The following is a 22,121-nucleotide window of genomic DNA, read 5'->3' as shown; positions in this document are numbered from 1 at the left end:
TAGGAATCCTTGAAGGCAATGATGAGGTTGCGTCTTGCGATGATGTTGAGATTGAAATGCTTGATAGTGATGATGAGAGTTATGATCCGGCTAACCCCGACACATATGAAGATTATTTTTAATCGATGTAATGCTATATGACTTTTTATTTCGCACCTGTTTTTAAATACATCTTTTTATATGTGCTTATTTGTTTACTCTTAATTGCAGGTTGTTGGACAAATATGGTGGGCGGTTTCCTGAGGAGGAGGAGGGGGAGGAGGAGTAGGACGGCGGACGATGCAGAGCAGGCAGCGTAGCAGGACGAGGCAGAGCAGGCAGCGCAGCAGCAGGCGGCGCCTCAGGACGACGACGACCAGCAGCAGGACGACGACGACCAGCACCAGGACGCCTCAGGTTCAGGCAGCTCTAGTTCGAGGAGCATCTACCTGCGAGGCCCCGCAAGTCTCCCACCGCGTCCCATACTTCGGGACAGACGACCGCTGATTCGGCCGGAAGGGGAGAGATATGTAACTTTATGTTCTTCATTCTTGTTCATATTATGTGTTCAAAATCATAATATAAACTAATACTTTTTATTTATCACTTGGACAGGTCTTGGACGGTTTTGGATTATGCTGGGGGGTCATCGTCGCCCCCCAACAACATCCTCGGCCTGCTGTGCAGGGAACACTTCCCTGGACTTGTGGAGTACGCCGGAGTGACGGGCCCAGCCTTCACCTTCGACCACTACGCCGTCGCCCCCGATGCAGTAGACCGGGACGGCAGGGAATTCATTAACAAGGCGGAGCGGGTGAAGCAAGAGCTGTGGGTAAGTCTTAGTATAATGTAAAATATGTCGCATTCGTTGCAAATTCTTGAAATAATGTATGGATACATCGTTTTTGTATGCAGGATTTCTTCAGATGCGATGCTGGATACGAGGCTAGGGCGGATGTGGTGGCCACCACGAGCTGTAAGAAGCTCGTTGTGGACATGCACTATGAGGCCCGCATCCAGGCCATCATCACCTACCACGGCTCCGTCCTTGGGGAGAAGGTGACCAAACCTCAAGCCCGAACCATGTCATTGACTAGGGAGCAGTACCTACAGGTAAAGTCATGCATGTTTGGTACCAGTACTCAATGCATGAATTTTATTTTATCTTCTGATATGCACTTTATGTGTTTACTTTGCAGGTGATTCCACATTGGTGCGCCGCACATCCTCTGTGCTGGGAGCAGATGGTGGATAGGTGGTGTTCGGCTGAGTGGGACGAGGCACACACAGCTAGCCGGGAACGGCGTTTGATGATGCAAGGCCCCTCCCACCACCAAGGCAGCCGGAGCCTGGGCCAATATGCCGAAGCATGGGTACGCCACCTTTTTTATTTAGATATATAGCACTAAGTTAGATATTATTTCTAACTATCTCGTTGGTTTTCGTTGCAGTCGGCGTCACATGGTGGCAGGCCTTGTTCCACCTTCTCGGCCTATGCTATGGCCCATAAGGGTAAGGCGACGTCCGACGTCACCTACAACCCGGATGACAGGCCCGAGGCCTACACCAACCCCGTCGTCTACAGCCGCCTCCATGACTACACCGCCATGGCGCAGGAGGTCCATGGCCCAGACTATGATCCGAGCACCGAGCCGATCGACCCCGATGTGCTCATGAGGGTCGGAGGAGGCAAGAGACATGGGCGGTACTGGATTGCCGACGGGGCAATCGACTCGTCCTCCACTCCCACTCTGTCTCAGGTGAGAGCAAGGAGCACGGGCTCGAGTCCAGCCATTCGACCTCGGCACGACAGCTCACAGCATCGCATACAACAACTCGAGGTTAGTGCTTCTGTAACTCGTCCTTCCTTGAGTTATATACCTAGTCTTTGAGTTACTATAACGTTGGCTTGTAATATTACAGACCCAACTAGAAGAAGAGAGGAGGGAACGTCACGAGATGGAAGCAAGGATGATGGCGGAGCGGGAGGCAGAGCGCCGGGCAGATCATCAGAGGATGGCAGAGATGTTCCAGTACATGTAGAGCCTTGGCGCCGCACATGGCATCGCTCCACCACCTCCATTGTTCCATCCAGTTGACCCTGCTATCTTCCACACTCCTGTGAGTATCAAAATTGTAGTTAGATGTTTGTAATGCATCTGGTATAACACATGCAATCTCTTCTCTGTGCAGGGCCAATCTGGAGCGGCATCCAACAACCCTCCGGAAGGGTTTAGCCCAACGCAGCCCCGGTCAAACCGCCCACCTCCATGAGTGTTGTGTTTTCATTGTTTTAGACTTAAGAACTTATGTATAATACTTATGTCTGTGTTTGATACTTATGTGAGACCTTGCGACGTTTGAGACTTATGTTTGTGTTTGATACTTGTGTTGAACACTTATGTTTGTGATGGATATTTATGTTTGTGGTGATGGTTTTATGTTTGTGTTGGCTATTTATGTCTGTGATGATATCTGTGATGTATATATGTGATATATATGATATCTTCTGTTTGTGTGGATGGAATACAAAAAACAAATAAAAAAGGTATATACTGGTCACTTTGCCGAGTGTTACACTCGGCAAAGAGGCTCTTTGCCGAGTGTCAGGGTCATAACACTCGGCAAAGAGCACAGACCTGGGCACCGGCTTAGGTTCTTTGCCGAGTGTTATGTCGCTGGCACTCGGCAAAGAGGTCGGCTTTGCCGAGTGCCGCACAGAACACTCGGCAAAGAGCCTGACATGGGGACCCTCTCTGGCGGGCTCTTTGCCGAGTGTCCCAACTGACACTCGGCAAAGAAGGTGGCTTTGCCGAGTGCTGCCAGGAAGATACTCGGCAAAGATATCTTCGTTGCCGAGTGTCACCGTTGACACTCGGCAAAGCCGCCGTCTCCGTCACCCGGCGCCGTAACGGCCGCTTTTCTTTGCCGAGTGCTCCCTGGCACTCGGCAAACATCTTTGCCGAGTGCACGAGAAAAAGTACTCGGCAAAGAAGTCTTTGCCGATGTACTGTTTGCCGAGCCTTCTTTGCCGAGTGTTTTTAAGGCTTCGCCGAGTGCTTCAGGCACTCGGCGAAGCGATTGATTCCGGTAGTGATAAGCTTTCCTTTGATCGATTCATGTAGACTGTTATCCTACGCAGCTCGTCTTCTGGCTACAACAGTTCATGTACAAGAACAAGACCACACTTGCCTTTATATTGCTGCATCGCATATGTTGCTGTTTCAGCAAAATCTGTGCGTAGAGAAGCTCATTCCAAGAGTCCGGTACTCCACCAAGGAAGGCACCAGTGGCTGCAGTCCTAGTATAGCGATCAGGCGATTGCCGCCTCTCCTCTTTAGTCAGCTTCTGCTTGCGGTAGACTGAAAGGTGGGCCGCCTCCTTCGTATAGTCGGCCAGCCTTGTTATGTTCAGGTACACAACGGGTCTCATCTCATCGATGGGCTCGTTGTTTTTTAAATTTATTAGTGGAGACATTCATTCATGTATATATACGCCTATGTCAATCTTGCTTTGCACAATCGATAAGATAGAAAAGCAGACTGACTACCCACCGCCAAAAAAAAAGTTTTTTCCGTCTGCAAAAAACCGAGACTGCAATACTGTTATGCACCCTGAAGTGGACTGACGGCTTTTATAAATTATAATACTCTTGTATTAGATAATAATAACTTAGAGGTGTTTGAATGCACTATAACTAATGTTTAGTTGGCTAAAAGTTGTTACTGAAATTAGTTAACTAACAAATAACTACCTAACTATTAACTAGTTTACTAAAAAATAGCTAATAGCTGAACTATTAGCTAGGGTGTTTGAATGTTTCAACTAATTTTAGCCACTAATTATTTGCTTTAGTGTATTCAAACACCCCCTTACTCGTTCAAGCATTAATAGCAACCGACAAGATTCTTTTTCATGTAATCATTGTGTAGTAACAATTTATCTAATTATAAATATATGCAGGATCACGTCCCGTCGCCCCGCTCGCGAGATCTCCCCTCTTGGAACAGTCCATCGCACACGGTCCCACCACTTCGTTCCTCAGGATGACTGTAAGTTGACCTAATCGATGCATGGAATTGAATCCAGAGGCACGAGGTTATGTTGGATTTGAGTGAGTAAGAGAGCAGAGGATTATCTAGTGATCTGAACCGTTGGGTTTGGGAGTGTGTTATGTGTGGCTGCAATTTGTTTGGTGGATTTAGGTGAAGTTATGTGTGTAAGAGTGATATGGTTTGGTGAGTTTTGCAAAGTTGAAACCAATGAATTATATATTGGTATAGATAGATAGTGACTAGATTAGCTTTGTTCTTTAAAACACCTACAATGCATTTCATATTTTATACATATGCATCGTATTATCTTTAGTTGGGAGACATAAGAATGGATGACCGATTATGGATTTACAATTTGCGTAGAAAGTGCCTTGAGTACATTGAAAAGGTTTGCATGTTTACTGAAGTGGCCGCGGCTCATGCAACGATGGGGCGGAAAAATGATATATTTTGTCATGTTGGCTGTCAAAACAAAAAAGGCTTGGCCAGATTGTGTAATAATTAAATCGCACTTCATCAAAAGAGGTTTTCTGGTGAACTACGCCATATATTTTGTACTTCTATTTTCTCCTTTTTGATCTCCTTCTCTTTTCTCTTTCGTGTCCTCCTCATCTAGGGCATAAGTGTAATTTCTTATGTAATTCTTAAGTGCATAAGTGTAATTTCGTATGAAGCTGTACGATTCTCTATAAATAGATGAACAGTGTCCCGTATAAAGTACCTTTGGACATAGTAGGCAATCAATGTGTAATTCTCTTTCAATGACGCCTTCATTGTAATTTTCTCTGAAGAACTGAAGATACAATTGTAAAGTTAATTTATAAAAAGGACAACATGTTATTGATATATCTTAATTGAGCTATCATGTTTTTATACTTCTTTTATACTCCTTGCATATTCATTATTCACCCAACAATTAACCTTCGTCTCCGAAGGAATCATCTCGAGGTGATGATTTCTTTGTGACGAAGATCATTTATCTTTTTAATATTGTGTTGCCTTATTTTTGGTTGTGTATAGCAATATAGAACGAGTGACAAAAGGCCTCATCCCCGGCCGCCTCCGCTGGCCAACAAGAGCGTCCCCCTCCGCTGGCCAACAAGAGCGTCCCCCCCCCCCCCCCCCCCCCCCCCCCCCCCGGTCGTCGACCAACAGCCTCCGCAACGAGCGCATGGTCGTGGAGGGCCTCCCGTGGCTGCCCCTACTGCTCCCACCCGCTGTAGGCTGCTTGTCCCCGACGAGGCCACGAAGCGGGAGGACCCCGACTGGTTCGGCGACGAGGAGGAGCTGCGCTAGGGCGTCTGGACGATCGAAGAGGACCTCTACGCCATGCTCAAGAAGGTGAGCTGGGTGTACGCCGCGCCGCCACGGGTATCACCCATCTCATCCTACACCAAAAAAAATCCTTTTTATTTTCTTCCTCGTGTTTTCGATTCCAAAAGGTAATTAATACGCGCCCTTGTTCTTCTTGTATCCCTACCTTCTCAAGAATAATGGATCTCATGATCCACATTGTCGAGCCTACAGACATGAACGCGCGCGGGGGGGGGGGGGGGGGGGGGGGGGGGGGGGAGCCGATCCACGTGAAAAATCCCACCTACAAATCCTATAAGGCGAGGTGATAAGTGATATCCCAATCTGCGTGTTTCATCTCGCCCGTGCTCTGCCCTTCACACCTTCTCGTCAGGTTTGTCTTCCTTTGGATCCCTAGCTGTTTGATTTTAAACCCAAGCGAGATGCGAGGATCAAGTCGGAGAACGAGACCGACTCAGTGTGAAAATAGAACTGTTCACCGATATAGATGGGATTCCTTTGTTGTGTCTTGCTTTCTGCTGACGTTTTATGTGTGGCAACTATCCAGTTTCTTCAGTTTGTCATCAATTGAATGAATTGATGATGAGCCAGGGTGTTGATAAATGATAAGTGATAGGTTGATCTTTGTGTATGATTGTTTTCTGATTGGATTTCTCTTCTATGTGTTATCACTTTCTCCTTGTTTTTTATGCAACTCGGTGTATACTCTGAGCTGTATAAATGATTTGGAAAGATGCTTCGTGCAGCTAATTCCCCTTGCCCATCACGTGTATTTTTCTTAGATCGTTAATGCATTAGTGGTTCTGGTTTCATGGTCTTAACGGCTCACTCTGTATGATATTATTTGAGAAAAAAAAGTGTAGATATCCAAGGCAAGTGATCAAATTCTTTTGTACTAAACTGTCTTCCTTCTCAATCTTACTTCTTAAGTTTGATTTATTGTAAACATTGCAGAGCTCAGATTGCAACTTCGGCTTCTAAAGAGGGAGACTATAGACACTAGAGATGACAACGAGCTTTTTACATTGAGTGATGTGATGTGAAAACATGTCAATCACTTCCTGAGATGGGGGAATCCCACGCTTTTAGGAATATGGAAGAAATGGATTTCTTCTATGTGTTTGATATGCTTGTTGCTTTGGGCATTCATGCACCCAATGAGGATGACCTCCTTGATAACTGCTACTTACTGCAGTGTCCTCTAGGGGTTTATTCAGGTAGCTCTATTCACATGATTCAAATGGTGATTAGTTTTAGTGGAACCAAGTATGTTTACATATTGCTTGGTTTTGGGCAAAAATAAAATCTATTGGAATGTGTTTGAACAACTATCTAATTTTAAAAAGTCAATGTGTTATATAGAAACTGTGGTAATGCACATACACCTAACAATTCTTATATACTCCCTCCGTTTCTTTTTATTTGTCGCTGGATAGTGCAATTTTGCACTATCCAGCGACAAATAAAAAGAAACGGAGGGAGTAATAGATACGGGAGCAAAGCGACTCAACCATGCTATCCACGTCAACCAAAAAAACTTCAGCCATTCGATTCTTGATTTGTGGTCCCTGGTGCAGCGAGGCCGCAAGGGGGAAACAACCGGAGACTACACAACATATCGAGACGGCTCTATCTAACCTGAGGTCTATGTCTTGCTTGCTGACCCGCACCTCTCTCCATCCCACCTCGAACTCATCTCCTTCGATTCAGCAGAGGACAACGCTCTGCCTCTCCACTGTACTTGACAGTCACGGCTCCACCCCTCACCTAGCGAACATACCCTCCCATTTTCCATTCGGATGCATGCGTGGGTGACCAGCACATCGAGGAGTTCCACAAGCATGCATGAGGTATTCAAATTCTGTTTCTCTGAAGTTGCAGCTTGATACTTCGATTGGAGGACCTGTTCTTGGGGTTCTTAGATTTTTTTCCCTCTTTGCTTCGACACTTTAGGTTTTATCGGATTCGAGGCAGTTTCAGTGGCGCATAACAACTAATCACCAATTCACCATGGCATCCTCCACCTATCCAGTCCGGTCCTCCTCGCCCTTCTCCTCCAACCCGCGCTCACAACAGCGACCTCGCTCTCGGTGCTGCTGTTCTCAATGGTGTCGTGGTGGATTGTAGGTGTGGATGGGCAGCGCTTGAAGCTGGTGTGCGCGAAGTGGGCTTTGCATTTGGAGCCCGCAGCCGCAGAGGGCCTAGCGCAGCGCGGCACATCGGACATCACAGGACGTGTGGCATCGGTGGGATTCAACTATGTCAGGCTCACCTGACCGACCTACCTCCTCACCAACGTCGTGCTCGTTGGAGCGTGTCGGCGTGCAAGAGTGCGTTGTTTTGTAGTCCCTATTTTTGGTCCGTGGAAAATCCAGACGCAAAGTGAAGCGTAGTTTTCTAAGAAAAAAGGTACATAGCAAAGCTTCTGATCTTTATGCATTCTTTTGTTGTTGACATTTGATTTTTTTTTATTTTTTTCTCCACCGTCTCCTTCTCAAATTGATTTGGAAAGCCTAAAGCACAATGCATTAGTGCCGGCTACCTATCCAAGAGTTGTCTCCAGCAAGAAATAGAGATAAATGAGTAGAAATAGGGAGAGATGCAGTGAAAGAACTAGAGAAAGAGAGATAAAGAGACACAAATAGAAAGAAAATCGTTCTTCCCTTACATTTTACTGTTTCATTCCCAACTTTAGTTACTTATTTATGCAAGATGCTCCGTTCGATCAATCTTTTCCGTTCCAGTATTTTATTTTCCCTCTTTTTTTAGTTTTCATATCTTTAACAAGTGCTCATATGTGCAGGTGTCAGTTTATAGACCAGGAGAATTCATTGTCGGTGCTTCAAAACATCTCTTTCTTTCATTATTTTTGCTGCCTAATCTTCCTCTTTTTTCCTATTCATCTGAAAAACATTGGTATATGCAGGCAAACAATTCACAACTAACAAAAATTGTAGACTTCAATATTTGATAGCTCCAAATTTTAACCACTTTGGTTATGATGCGTCATTGATTGCTTTTGTTTGCAATCTTTTTGGATTCTCTTACAATCTTTATTGCGCTATTGCAAGCTAATTATAATACAGAAAAAGCTCTTACATTATAGTGTTTATTCATTGAATCTAGCATCCTAATTTGTGCAATTGCTACCGATTACCTCCTCCCATAGAATACATGATTTTTGTTTCCCATAGACTTTAATATACAAAGGTTTTCTAAACACTACTACTCAGGGAGACTGAAGTTGTTGTGAAAATATGTGATCTTTCTAGGAATACCAATCAACTAAAAAACTTAATGCATTCCTTTCTATGAAAGATCCTGTGAGGTCTCAATCATATATTGGATTTAATTAAGCAGGCAAATAAAAAAGGACTAAATGAACTATTTGTTGTTTCTTCCATTTCCCATCATTTGTGTTTTGTTTCACTAATTTGTTTTTGTGTGTGTTTAATTTCATTATGGCTGGGAAGGCTTTTAACTGGGGCCATGATAGTGTTGGCCATTGGTGGAAGTGCTTATGTGAGTACCGCAGATGAAGTAAAGTTTTGGTGCGTGGTATTGAACTCTTGACTAATAAGTCTCTAGATCTGGTTCTAATTTCATTAGGGTGTACCCATTTAGCATTATGCTTAGTGCTCGATACAACAACAACTTGGTAACACTACAGGAAAACTGGTTAAAGAACGTGGGTGAAAAACCGTTGAACTTAATGTAATAAGCCGTCGAACTTACCGTAAGAACGTGGGTTTACCGACGAATATAGCCGACGACGATTTTTGGACGAACTTAGAGAAGTAAGTTCGACGGCCCCGTCGAACTTAACATTAAGGACGTGGGTACCGTCGAACTTAACATTAAGAACGTGCATTTTTAAGTTCGACGGGGGCTGTCGAATTTTTTCCCATAAGTTCGACGACACCCACGTTCTTAAGGTTAAGTTCGACGGGGCCATGTGGCCATCGAACTTATGTGTCCTGCGTGGGTCTGCGCGGACTGCACAGTAAGTTCGACGGTACCCACGTTCTTAACCCTGCGTGGGTCTGCGAGGACCGCACCATAAGTTCGACGGTACCCACGTTCTTAACCTTAAGAACGTGGGTACCCACGTTCTTAACCCTTTTCCAGAAAAAAATAAAAAATACAAAAATGAAAAATTAGACACACATAATATCACATGCAACACAATATATCACATACAATACATATTTCAAACACATTGATATATGTTCATATCACAAATTCACACAAGTCCAAATATATAAGTTCACAAATTCACATAAGTCCAAATACATAAGTTCACAAATTCACACAAGTTCACATCCATAGTTCACATTTTTAGTTCACAAGTTCAAACACATAAGTTCAAACATTAGCTCCATCGCTCTCGATCAGGACATCGGATTGTTGTTCGTAGCTCCACCACTAGAATTGAGACATCTGTCCGCAAAGTCAACGTGAGGGGGAGGAGTCACTTGATGAGAGCCAGAATCCTACAAAATAAACCAAAATTCTCATAAATACACAACTGACATTAAATCATATGTACACAAAGATATAGGAAAGCATGATAAACACAAAATGTGGCTTCCATATTTGTGCATGTGTAAGTGCAATCAACCCTAATTGAGGGTTTTGGTGATTAAATGACAAAACAAACAGAGATTCTAACAAGTTTGCTCCTAGCATGTACACAGTAATTCTACAGACAGGAGAAGCACAGATCTTACGAGCATAAAAATAGAAAGCACAGCAGATTTAAAATTCCACATCAAATGGCGTGCTCCAAGTGCTTAGAAACATCGGCGGTGTTCAATTTATAATTCTTGAGTCATAGGAATCGCTGTGCAATTAAGAGGGATCCGCGATGGTTAGTTGAGTTATGCAATGAGCTAAGTTCAAAATCCCTTGAAAACATCTTCGAGAACATTTTTCCAGATCATGAATGCCCTTGAAGAAAACAAATTTTACTTCCCACAAAAACTCCACTTTTGTTCTCTTCAAAATACTCAAAATTTGGTTTCAGCCCTGGAAACCGGTTCAACCGGTCCTGAAACCGCTTCAACCGGTTTTGGGACTGCTCCTCTGCCATCCCTGCTCTGACCTGTCTGACAGTCAGAGCTGTCAGAAAAGTCGCTGCAGATCTTTTGGGAAAACCGGTTCAACCGGATTTCCCCCCTACTCAACCGGTTTTGAATCCGGTCGAGTCTCCGGCTGAGTAGGTTAGTGAACCAGGATCTCCCTGGTAGAAACCGGTTCAACCGGTCTGAAAACCGGTTCAACCGGTTTTTACTCCTTTTCTCCCAACGGCTGCCAGCTTTTGGGGGATCCTTTATATACCCCCACACTCTCTCTCTCATTTACTTCTGCCTCTCCCACGAAATCTTGGCTGACCAAACTCCCAACAAGTGCATTCATTTCACCTTTCACACCTGCAATCGCATCTCCTTCAATCATTTGAAGGACCCTTGGTGTGAGGTGAACTCGATCAAACACGCTGTTAATTTCATCTCGATTCTCCTATTCTCTTTGTTCTTGAGCTCGTTGCAAACTTAACCTTGTGCGGATTTGTTACTCTTGGAACCTCGTGTTCCTTGACGGTTATAGGTTGTTTGGGAGTCTCCAAATTTGTGGACGACCCCAAGAAGTTTGTATCACCCGCTCTTTGAGCTTATTTGAGAAGAGATTGCCTTGACCTTTGTGGTCGGGTTGTGGAGGATTAGGGTTGGAAAAGACCCGGCCCTTTGTGGGCTCCTCAACGAGGAGTAGGACACCTTTGTGGTGGTTGCCGAACCTCGGGTTATATTGCGTGTTCTTGTTAAGCGCTTTAAATTTGTTGGATGGTTCATATTATCCATTCGAGTAGATTTTGTGTAGGGCAAGTCTTTAGCTAAATTCTTCACTACTTCGTATTTGTTTAACAGATTATCTAATCTAAGTTGAGCAGGTTCAAACTTGTTCAGTTGTAATCAAAATCAACTGAACCGGTTTGCACCAGTGCAACTTTAATTTAACCTATTTCAAAGTTTAGTGAAATTTTTTCAGGTGTAGCCTATTCACCCCCCCTCTAGGCTACTTTCAATTGGTATCAAAGCTTCGTACCTCGTTTTACGCTTAACCGCGTGAGGAAACGATCATGTCTACTCAACGGGACCATGTGGATCCTCTCCTCGAGGAAATCCCCATCACATCTTCCGGTGAGGAAGTGGACCCCAAGGTCCTCGACCTCGCCATGAAGATTGCCGAAGAAGAAGGCCGAAGAAGAAGAATCAAGAAGAAAGAGGAAGATGCAAGCAAATCCCCATGAAGTGGAAATCCCCATCACATCTTCAAAATGAAAGAGGAAGATGCAAGGAAAAAGGCCGAAGAAGAAGAATCAAGAAGAAAGGCCGAAGAAGATAAAGGTAAGGGAAAATTTGATTACAATGACGATCTAGTGGATCTTTTGGTGTCGAAGGTGTTGAGCAAGGTAAGTCTCAACACCGAAGGATCATCTACCAAAAGCAAAGGTAACGAATTTAGTAAAGTTCAATTCGATTACTCTAGAAATTTTATTCCCAACTTCTCTTCTGCCCCACTTGGAAAGTTACCAACTCTTAGTGAGTTGAACTATGACGAGTGGGTCGACAAGATGAAGTCGCATTTAATCGGTGTGCATCCTAGTCTTTGGGAGATTGTTAATGTAGGTATGTATAAGCCCGCCCAAGGAGAAGAGATGACTCCGGAAATGATGCAAGAGGTTCATCACAATGCTCAAGCAGTGAGCATAATTAAAGGAAGTCTTTGTCCGGAAGAATACCGGAAAATTCAAGGAAGAGAAGATGCCCGTGACATTTGGAATATTCTTAAAATGTCACATGAAGGAGATCCCAAAGCTAAGAGACATAGAGTTGAAGCTTTGGAGAGCGAGCTTGCAAGATATGATTGGACAAAGGGTGAGTCGCTTCAATCACTCTTTGATCGGTTGATGGTGTTAGTAAACAAAATAAGAGTGCTTGGAAGTAAAGATTGGAGTGACTCCAAGGTCACAAGATTATTCATGAGAGCATATAAAGAAAAGGATAAGAGTCTAGCAAGGATGATAAGGGATCCTGATGACTATGAGGATATGACGCCTCATCAATTATTTGCAAAGATTCAACAACACGAGTCCGAAGAAGCCCCTATCAAGACAAGAGACTCTCATGCCTTGATCACTAATGAACAAGACACCCCCAAGAAGAACAAAGACCACAAAGCAAAGAAAGTGGTCGAGACATCAAGTGATGAAGATAGCTCAAGTGATGAAGACACAACTATGTTCATCAAAACATTCAAGAAATTTGTAAGTAAAAATGACAAGTTCCAAAGGAAAGGAAAGGAAAGAAGAGGGCATGCTATGAATGTGGCCAAACCGGTCATTTCATAGCGGATTATCTTAACAAGAAGGAACAAGAAGCCAAGAAGGAATACAAGAAGGACAAGTTCAAAAAGGGAGGCAAGACCAAGGGATACTTCAAGAAGAAGAAATATGGTCAAGCCCATATTGGTGAAGAATGGAACTCCGATGAAGAGAGTTCTAGCTCCGAGGAAGAGGAAGTGGTGACAAACGTGGCCATCCAATCTACGTCAAGCTCGCAACTCTTCACCAACCTACAAGACGACTCCTACACCCCAACTTGTCTCATGGCAAAAGGAGATAAGGTAACCTTATTTAGTAATGATTTTCCAAATGATGATGATGATGAACAAATTGCCATGAAAAATAAAATGATTAAAGAATTTGGCTTGAATGGATACAATGTTATCACCAAATTAATGGAGAAGCTAGATAAAAGAAAAGCTACTCTTGATGCTCAAGAAGACTTGCTTATCCTTGAAAAGGAAAGAAACCTAGAGCTTCAAGAATTGCTACACAATAAAGATGAAATGCTAGATGTCTTGACTAAGGAAGTATCTTTAGTCAAGATAACTATAGAGGATAAAGAAAAAGAAGTAATTAATATGAAAACCTCTATAGCTAATCTCGTAAATGAAAAGAATGCACTTGAATCAAGCATGTTAAGCTTGAAGGTTCAAAATCAAGAACTTCAAGTGCAACTTGAAAATTGCAAGAACATCAATGCCTCATCTTTAGTGACTGAATCTAAGTCTAGCTCCTCAAACAATAATTTTTGCAAACATTGTGCCAAATATCATGCTTCTTGTTGTCTAACTAACCATGCAAGGAAGAATAGCCCGCAGGTGAAGGTTAAAGGAATATTGAAAAGATGCTTTAGCAATGATGGGTTAAAGAAAGTTGAACCCAAGTACAAGTCCCTAAAGCCCAACAATGGAAGAAGGGGGCTTGGGTTCAACTCATCCAAGGAAAACCCTAGCACAGTGCATAAGGGGTGGAGATCCCCCAAGTTCATAGAGGGAACCACCCTATATGATGCTTTGGGGAGGATTCACTCCTCAAATGACAAGTCGCCTCAAGTAAAGGTAAACTTGAGTTCCACAAAGAGTAAGATGAAGGAAGTGGGATCCTCAAGTGGACAACAATTTAATGCTCCCATTTCTCACTCTTATCTTTTTGATTATATGTTGACTTGGAATTTAAGGAAATTGGTTGTCAAATATGTGGGTGCCTACACTAAAAGAAAAGTCATGAAAAGAAGTGTGTGGGTACCCAAGGCTATAACTAACACTGTAGGACCCAATTCAATTTGGGTACCTAAAAGCATAGCCTAAACTTGTTTTGCAGGTCTACTCCTCTGGTGGGTCAAGTTGGGTGCTTGACAGTGGATGTACAAATCACATGACCGGGGAGGAAGACATGTTTCATTCCTTGCAACTAACTCAAGAAGCACAAGAAATTGTGTTTGGAGATAGTGGCAAGAGTAAGGTGATTGGTATTGGTAAAATTCCTATCTCTGACCAACAATCACTTTCAAATGTTTTATTGGTAGATTCTTTAAGCTACAATTTGTTGTCCGTTTCACAACTTTGTGGAATGAGTTATAATTGTTTATTTTCTGATGTGGATGTGAAGATCCTTAGAAGGGAGGACTCCTCAGTTGCCTTTACGGGTCGCTTGAAGGGCAAGCTTTATCTTGTTGATTTCACAACAAGTAAAGTGACGCCTGAGACTTGTTTAGTGGCAAAGTCCGACAAGGGTTGGCTATGGCATCGCCGACTAGCTCATGTCGGTATGAGAAATTTGGCCAAACTTCAAAAGGATAATCACATCATTGAACTAACAAATGTTGTATTTGAGAAAGATAGGGTTTGTGGCGCATGCCAAGCAGGAAAGCAACATGGAGTCCCACATCAATCAAAGAATGTGGTCACAACAAAGAGGCCATTGGAGCTTCTTCACATGGACCTCTTCGGACCTGTGGCTTACATTAGCATTGGTGGTAGTAAGTATGGTTTAGTCATTGTTGATGATTTTTCTCGATTCACCTGGGTTTTCTTTTTGAGTGATAAAGGTGAAACTCAAGAAATATTGAAGAAATTCATGAGAAGAGCTCAAAATGAGTTTGAGCTCAAAATCAAGAAAGTGAGAAGTGATAATGGGACGGAATTCAAGAACACAGGTGTCGAAGAATTCTTAGGCGAAGAAGGAATCAAACATGAGTTCTCGGTCCCTTACACTCCACAACAAAATGGTGTTGTGGAAAGAAAGAACCGAACTTTAATTGAAGCAGCTAGAACCATGTTGGATGAGTACAAGACACCTGACAACTTTTGGGCAGAGGCGGTCAACACCGCCTGTCATGCAATCAACCGTCTCTATCTTCACAAGATCTACAAAAAGACTGCTTATGAGCTTCTCACTGGTAACAAACCTAAAGTTGATTATTTTACAGTATTTGGTTGTAAGTGTTTTATTCTTAACAAGAAAGTCAAGAGCTCAAAGTTTGCTCCTAGAGTGGACGAGGGCTTCTTGCTTGGTTATGCATCAAATGCGCATGAATATCGTGTTTTCAACAATACCACCGGTCTTGTTGAAATAGCGATAGACGTGACATTTGATGAGTCTAATGGCTCGCAAGGGCATTTTTCTAATGGCACTGCAGGAAATGAAGAACTACCTTGTGAGGCTATAAAGAAACTTGCCATAGGTGAAGTGAGACCTCAAGAAAAGGATGATGAGGAAGGAACTTTGTAGATGACCAATGAGGTTGTTGATGTGGGTGTAAAGGTGGTGGGTGACAAATCCTCCATCCAAGCAAACCCATCAACCTCAAGTCATCCAAGTCTTGAAGAAAATCATCAATCCCAAAGGATGCCAATTGTGGTAGAAGATGAACATGAAAGTGTTAATGGTGAAGTGCCTCTTGATCAAGTGAATGATGAGGAGGAGCAAATACAAAGACAACCATCAGTGCCTCATCCTAGAGTCCATCATACCATTCAAAGGGATCATCCGGTGAACAACATCCTGGGTAGCATCAGGAGAGGGGTAACTACTCGATCTCGTTTAGCTAATTTTTGTGAATTTTACTTGTTTGTTTCCTCTCTTGAGCCACTTAAGGTTGAAGAAGCATTGGGTGATCCGGATTGGATAATTGCCATGCAAGAGGAGTTGAACAACTTCAAGCGGAATGAAGTTTGGTCCTTAGTCCAAAGACCCAAACAAAATGTGATTGGGACAAAATGGGTCTTTAGGAACAAACAAGATGAACATGGCGTGGTTACAAGAAACAAAGCACGGTTGGTTGCCCAAGGCTACACTCAAGTGGAAGGACTTGATTTTGGTGAAACATATGCGCCGGTAGCAAGGTTAGAGTCAATTAGAATATTAATTGCCTATGCTACTAACCATGATTTCAAGTTATATCAAATGGATGTCAAGAGCGCATTTCTAAATGGACCACTACAAGAGAGGGTCTATGTGGAGCAACCACTGGGCTTTGAAGATCCAAAGAAGCCAAACCATGTTTACCTACTTCACAAGGCACTCTACGGGCTTAAACAAGCCCCAAGAGCTTGGTATGATTGCCTTAAAGATTTCTTGCTTAAAAATGGTTTTGAAATAGGAAAAGTAGACTCTACTTTATTCACTCGCAAAATTGACAATCAATTATTTGTTTGTCAAATATATGTCGACGACATTATATTTGGCAGTACTGATGAAACTTTTTGTGAGGAATTTAGTAGGGTTATGACAAATAGGTTTGAGATGTCCATGATGGGCGAGCTCAAGTACTTCCTGGGTTTTCAAGTTAAACAACTCAAGGAAGGGACCTTTCTGTGCCAAACCAGGTACACACAAGACATGCTCAAAAAGTTTGGCATGGAAAAGGAAAAGCACGCCAAGACACCAATGGCTTCAAGTGGTCATCTCGACTTAAATGAAGAAGGTAAAACAGTAGATCAAAAACTTTATAGATCAATGATAGGATCTCTACTATATTTATGTGCATCTAGGCCAGATATCATGCTTAGTGTGTGTATGTGTGCTTGTTTTCAAGCAAACCCAAAAGAGTGTCACTTAGTGGCCATTAAGAGAATTTTGAGATATCTAGTTCACACCCAAAATCTAGGTCTCTGGTATCCCAAGGGCTCCTTTTTCAATTTATTTGGCTATTCTGATTCAGACTATGCCGGTTGTAAAGTAGATCGAAAAAGCACCTCGAGGACTTGCCAATTCCTTGGGCGGTCCCTGGTGTCTTGGAGCTCTTAGAAGCAAAACTGTGTTGCACTTTCCACTGCCGAGGCTGAATACATAGCTGCTGGTGCTTGTTGTGCTCAGTTGCTATGGATGAAGCAAACCTTGAGGGATTTTGGCTGTGAGTTTAAAAGAATCCCACTACTTTGTGACAATGAGAGCGCCATTAAACTAGCCAACAATCCTGTGCAACACTCTAGAACCAAACACATAGATATAAGACACCATTTTCTGAGGGACCACAAAGCAAAGGGAGATATCGAATTATGTCATGTAAACACAGAAAATCAACTAGCCGATATCTTCACAAAACCCCTCGATGAGACTAGATTTTGCTTTCTTAGGAGTGAGCTAAATATCTTGGATTCTCGAAATGTGTCTTAAAAACTAAAATTTTGATCAAGTTTGATGGATATAAATTGATTGTTTGCGCAATATGTCATGAGAAATACTATTTTTTATCATTAAAATCACTCATGTCATATTTGCTAAGTGCTATTATAGCCTTTCCGGGCAATATCTGAAAACAGGTTGAGTGAATCGGCTGAGTAGGCCACTCAACCGGTTTTCCACTGGTGGAAACCGGTTGAACCGGTATAAAAACCGGTTGAACCGGTTTTGACCACCTCCGCGTCCGTGCTGTCTGTCAGCGCCGCAGTCTGCGCCGTCAGTCTGCCAGAAAATCTGTGCAGTCAATCCCTTTTTCTGCGCGCTTTTACTGCGCAGTCTGACCAGAAACCGGTTGATCCGGTTTTCTGTCTGTTGACCGGCCGACGCCTCCCCTATTTCTCTCCCCTTCCTCTCTTCTCTTCCTCTCAGTTCCTTTTTCCAGCCGATGCCGCCTACTCTTTTTCCTCTCTCTCCTTCACACTTTCTCCACTCCAAAACCCACTTGTGCCATCCAATCTTTGGAAGTTTTATTGGAGATCAGTTCATCTCGGCGTTCTCCATCATCTCCCTCGATCTTGTTGGGATTTCTTGATTCAAACTCCAGATCGAGGTATTGTCCTATTTCATTCTTTTTACTCGATCTTACCCGTTCTTGATTATCTAGTATATCATTCGTTGGGTACATTTTAGTTTAAGTGCTTGCAACACTTAAATTATCTTCATTTGTCACGAACATTGTTAGAGTTTAGCGGTTTGATATTGTTCGTTGTAGTTGAACCGCTCGCATGAACGGTTGAAGTGCATGCTCAATATCATACGCGTCTCTACTCAAACGTGTTTGTTAAGATCCTTGCTCATCATAGGTTCTATCTTCTCTTTTTAAGGATGGTGCGTAGGAGGAATCCTTCTGTGGTTGAATCCGACTCCTCTGACGACCAAGAGATTCATGGAGATACTCCCCCACGCGCCAGATCCAAGCGTGGGCGAGGAAGTGGCAACGTCATGCAAGGTGGTGAGGCCTCCGGGTCTCAAGGAGCTCGCGGTCGGACAGCCTGGAATCCCTCCGGTCGGTCCCGACCCACGACAAATCCGCAGGCTTGGGAAGCAACAAGTGATGATGAGGGCGGGAAAGATGATGAAATTGATCTTCCCCCTGCCCACGCCCCTGTTATTCGAGGGTTGCTCCTCCACCGGGCGGAGGCTCGGCGTGCTGGCAATGAGCCAGTGACTGATTTCACTGCCAGCGGAGGTTCTGCTCTCCTTCAGGATATCAGTTTCTAGAATCCTGCATTGCGCATTCGTGATGCCAGGATTGATGGGAACCGTTTTTGGACGCTCCAGCATGTGGATTTTTTACAACTCAGTGATCCTCCCCAAGAAACATCAACCCATACTACATCAACGCTATATCAACTAGGAAGGATGTGAGGCTATTGGGGACCCAGAGATGACACAGGCGTTGAGGGCCTATGAAAGAAAGATGATGAAGAATATAATGACATTCCAATATGATTGGAATGATGAAGTCATTGCCCAGTTTTACTCAACTCTGTGGATCAAGCCGGCTGATGAGGAAAGTCCATACAACTATCCTTATCTTAACTTTTATATTGAAGGCAGCTGGTACAAGGTGAGCTACCGTCGGTTTGCTCACATTCTTGGATTCACTGACAATGATATTTCTGGTGATAAGATCAAGATCCATGATTTCCGCTAACCTACCAGAGATGAAGCCAGAGATCTTCATCTCTCTGAGTCTGGGAAATATTGGGAGTCCACCAACATGCACAAGTATTATAGATACATCAACTCCCTCAGCAGGATGACCCTCATTCCTAAAGGGGGTAATCAGATGAATATTCTTGGAGAGAGCAAGGTTTTGCTCTCATTCATGAAGCCCAGCAGCTCAGAGAGTATCAATGTCTTTGATATGATCTGGCAGGAAATCATCCATGCTGCCTGCTTTCCACTGAAGGGATGTCTTCATGCACCTTTTATCATGAAGATGATTGAAGTTGTGACGCAGTTTCGATATGATAAAGGTACAAGACATCAATCCTATACCCCTTTCTGGATTGATCCCAACAATCCAGCAGGGCGCTTGAGGAAAGTCCCTTCCAGCTCCCGTGCTCATACCTCTGTTGGTCCGTCTGCTGGTCCTGCTGCTGCTGCCGGTGCCTCGCGTCCCTCCCCTTGGCCGCGGATCTCCCACGCCACGTGGTCGTGGTCGTGGTCGAGGTCGTGGCTGAGGGATGGGTGCCCGCTTAGGCCACGGGATTGCGGCATTTTTCTCTATGTGCCGGAACATTTCTGCTGATGTACATGAGTTGGCAAGGCGTCAGCGGGAGACTGACGACAATCTTCGTCGTCAAGCTTCCACTATGGGTATGCCCTTTGCCCCTTGCTCGCCTGACGTGCCTCTCCATCCTCCTCCCCTGGAGATCAATGAGTAGCACCAGCAGGCCTACGGGGTGCCATTTATGTCAGCAGACGACGAAGAAGAAGAAAAAGCCTATTTTGATGATCGCGAGCAGTTTGCCCCGCCTCCCTATCATGGGGATCCGGGTCAATCATCCTCTCACCCTCCGCCCCAGGATCCTTCTGGCAGTGCTCCTCCCCTGGATCAGTCTGGGGAAGAACACTTTGCCTCTCACCTGGCGCACCACTTCTTTGCTCCTCATCAGCCTCCTCCTACCTGGTGATCTTTGATTGGCGGCTCTCTCTCTTTTTGGTTCTTGTTGCCAAAAAGGGGGAGAAGGTTTCTTATCTTGGCAGTACCTTCTATTTATGTAATGAACATCAGTTTTTAATAATTATCGATCTATCTTGTGATGCATGCATGGCTCTGAAGCCATAAACTTTTTTAATGATGTGATGAGATTTGATATCATTATTGTAATAGCAGTAGTAACTTTTCATATCTTATGCTATGCAATAATGAACTTGTATGTGTAATTTTACTCTTTCTATCATCACACTCTATAATTGTGTTACATCCCTCATTGTTTTGTGTATGGTGTTGATTGTTCACTCTCTCTAAATATGTTGCAAATTTACATATCAAGTCAATGTTAATATCACAAAACTCATGCACATATTTAGGGGGAGCTACACATACACAAATGCTTTTATCTCGCAAGTACTCGTAATTTTTAATTTTTATCTCTACTCTGGTTTGTTTTGGCATCAATCACCAAAAAGGGGGAGATTGTAAGTGCAATCAACCCTAATTGAGGGTTTTGGTGATTAAATGACAAAACAAACAGAGTTTCTAACAAGTTTGCTCCTAGCATGTACACAGTAATTCTACAGACAGGAGAAACACAGATCTTACGAGCATAAAAATAGAAAGCACAACGGATTTAAAATTCCACATCAAATGGCGTGCTCCAAGTGCTTAGAAACATCGGCAGTGCTCAATTTATAATTCTTGAGTCATAGGAATCGCCGTGCAATTAAGAGGGATCTGCGATGGTTAGTTAAGTTATGCAATGAGCTAAGTTCAAAATCCCTTGAAAACATCTTCGAGAACATTTTTCTAGATCATGAATGCCCTTGAAGAAAACAAATTTTACTTCCCACAAAAACTCCACTTTTGTTCTCTTCAAAATACTCAAAATTTGGTTTCAGCCCTGGAAACCGGTTCAACCGGTCCTGAAACCGGTTCAACCAGTTTTGGGACTGCTCCTCTGTCATCCCTGCTCTGACCTGTCTGACAGTCAGAGCTGTCAGAAATGTCGCTGCAGATCTTTTGGGAAAACCGGTTCAACCAGATTTTCCCCCTACTCAACCAGTTTTGAATCCGGTCGAGACTCCGGCTGAGTAGGTTAGTGAACCGGGATCTCCCTGGTAGAAACCGGTTCAACCGGTCTGAAAACCAGTTCAACCGGTTTTTACTCCTTTTCTCCCAACGGCTGCCAGCTTTTGGGGGATCCTTTATATACCCCCACACTATCTCTCTCATTTACTTCTGCCTCTCCCACGAAATCTTGGCTAACCAAACTCCCAACAAGTGCATTCATTTCACCTTTCACACCCGCAATCGCATCTCCTTCAATCATTTGAAGGACCCTTGGTGTGAGGTGAACTCGATCGAACACGCTGTTAATTTCATCTTGATTCTCCTATTCTCTTTGTTCTTGAGCTTGTTGCAAACTTAACCTTGTGCGGATTTGTTACTTTTGGAACCTCGTGTTCCTTGACGATTAGAGGTTGCTTGGGAGTCTCCAAATTTGTGGACGACCCCAAGAAGTTTGTATCACCCGCTCTTTGAGCTTATTTGAGAAGAGATTGCCTTGACCTTTGTGGTCGGGTTGTGGAGGATTAGGGTTGGAAAAGACCCGACCCTTTGTGGGCTCCTCAACGAGGAGTAGGACACCTTTGTGGTGGTTGCCGAACCTCGGGTTATATTGCGTGTTCTTGTGTATTCTTGTTAAGCGCTTTAAATTCGTTGGTTGGTTCATATTATCCATTCGAGTAGATTTTGTGTAGGGCAAGTCTTTAGCTAAATTCTTCATTACTTCGTATTTGTTTAACAGATTATCTAATCTAAGTTGAGCAGGTTCAAACTTGTTCAGTTGTAATCAAAATCAACTGAACCGGTTTGCACCAGTGCAACTTTAATTTAACCTATTTCGAAGTTTTTAGTGAAAAATTTTCAGGTGTAGCCTATTCACCCCCCCTCTAGGCTACTTTCAGCATGAACATGAACATGAGAGTGAAAACAGACTTCATTTCAAGACGCA

At 43.5% G+C, this 22,121-nt stretch overlaps 1 long non-coding RNA gene across 1 annotated transcript; it reads left to right on the top strand.

The window, feature by feature from the left end:
• The first annotated feature begins 5,102 nt into the window (after positions 1-5,102).
• Positions 5,103-7,469, top strand: LOC109945989 (uncharacterized). Its single transcript, XR_002268963.2, has 3 exons — positions 5,103-5,375; positions 6,303-7,198; positions 7,302-7,469. It is a non-coding gene; the product is annotated as an uncharacterized lncRNA (long non-coding RNA).
• Positions 7,470-22,121: the final 14,652 nt, after the last annotated feature.

Source organism: Zea mays, chromosome 4 (genome assembly GCF_902167145.1).
Source record: "Zea mays cultivar B73 chromosome 4, Zm-B73-REFERENCE-NAM-5.0, whole genome shotgun sequence".
NCBI lineage: Eukaryota > Viridiplantae > Streptophyta > Magnoliopsida > Poales > Poaceae > Zea > Zea mays.
The sequence above is the reverse complement of the archived record's forward strand: the minus strand, read 5'-3'. Positions and strand labels throughout refer to the sequence as shown.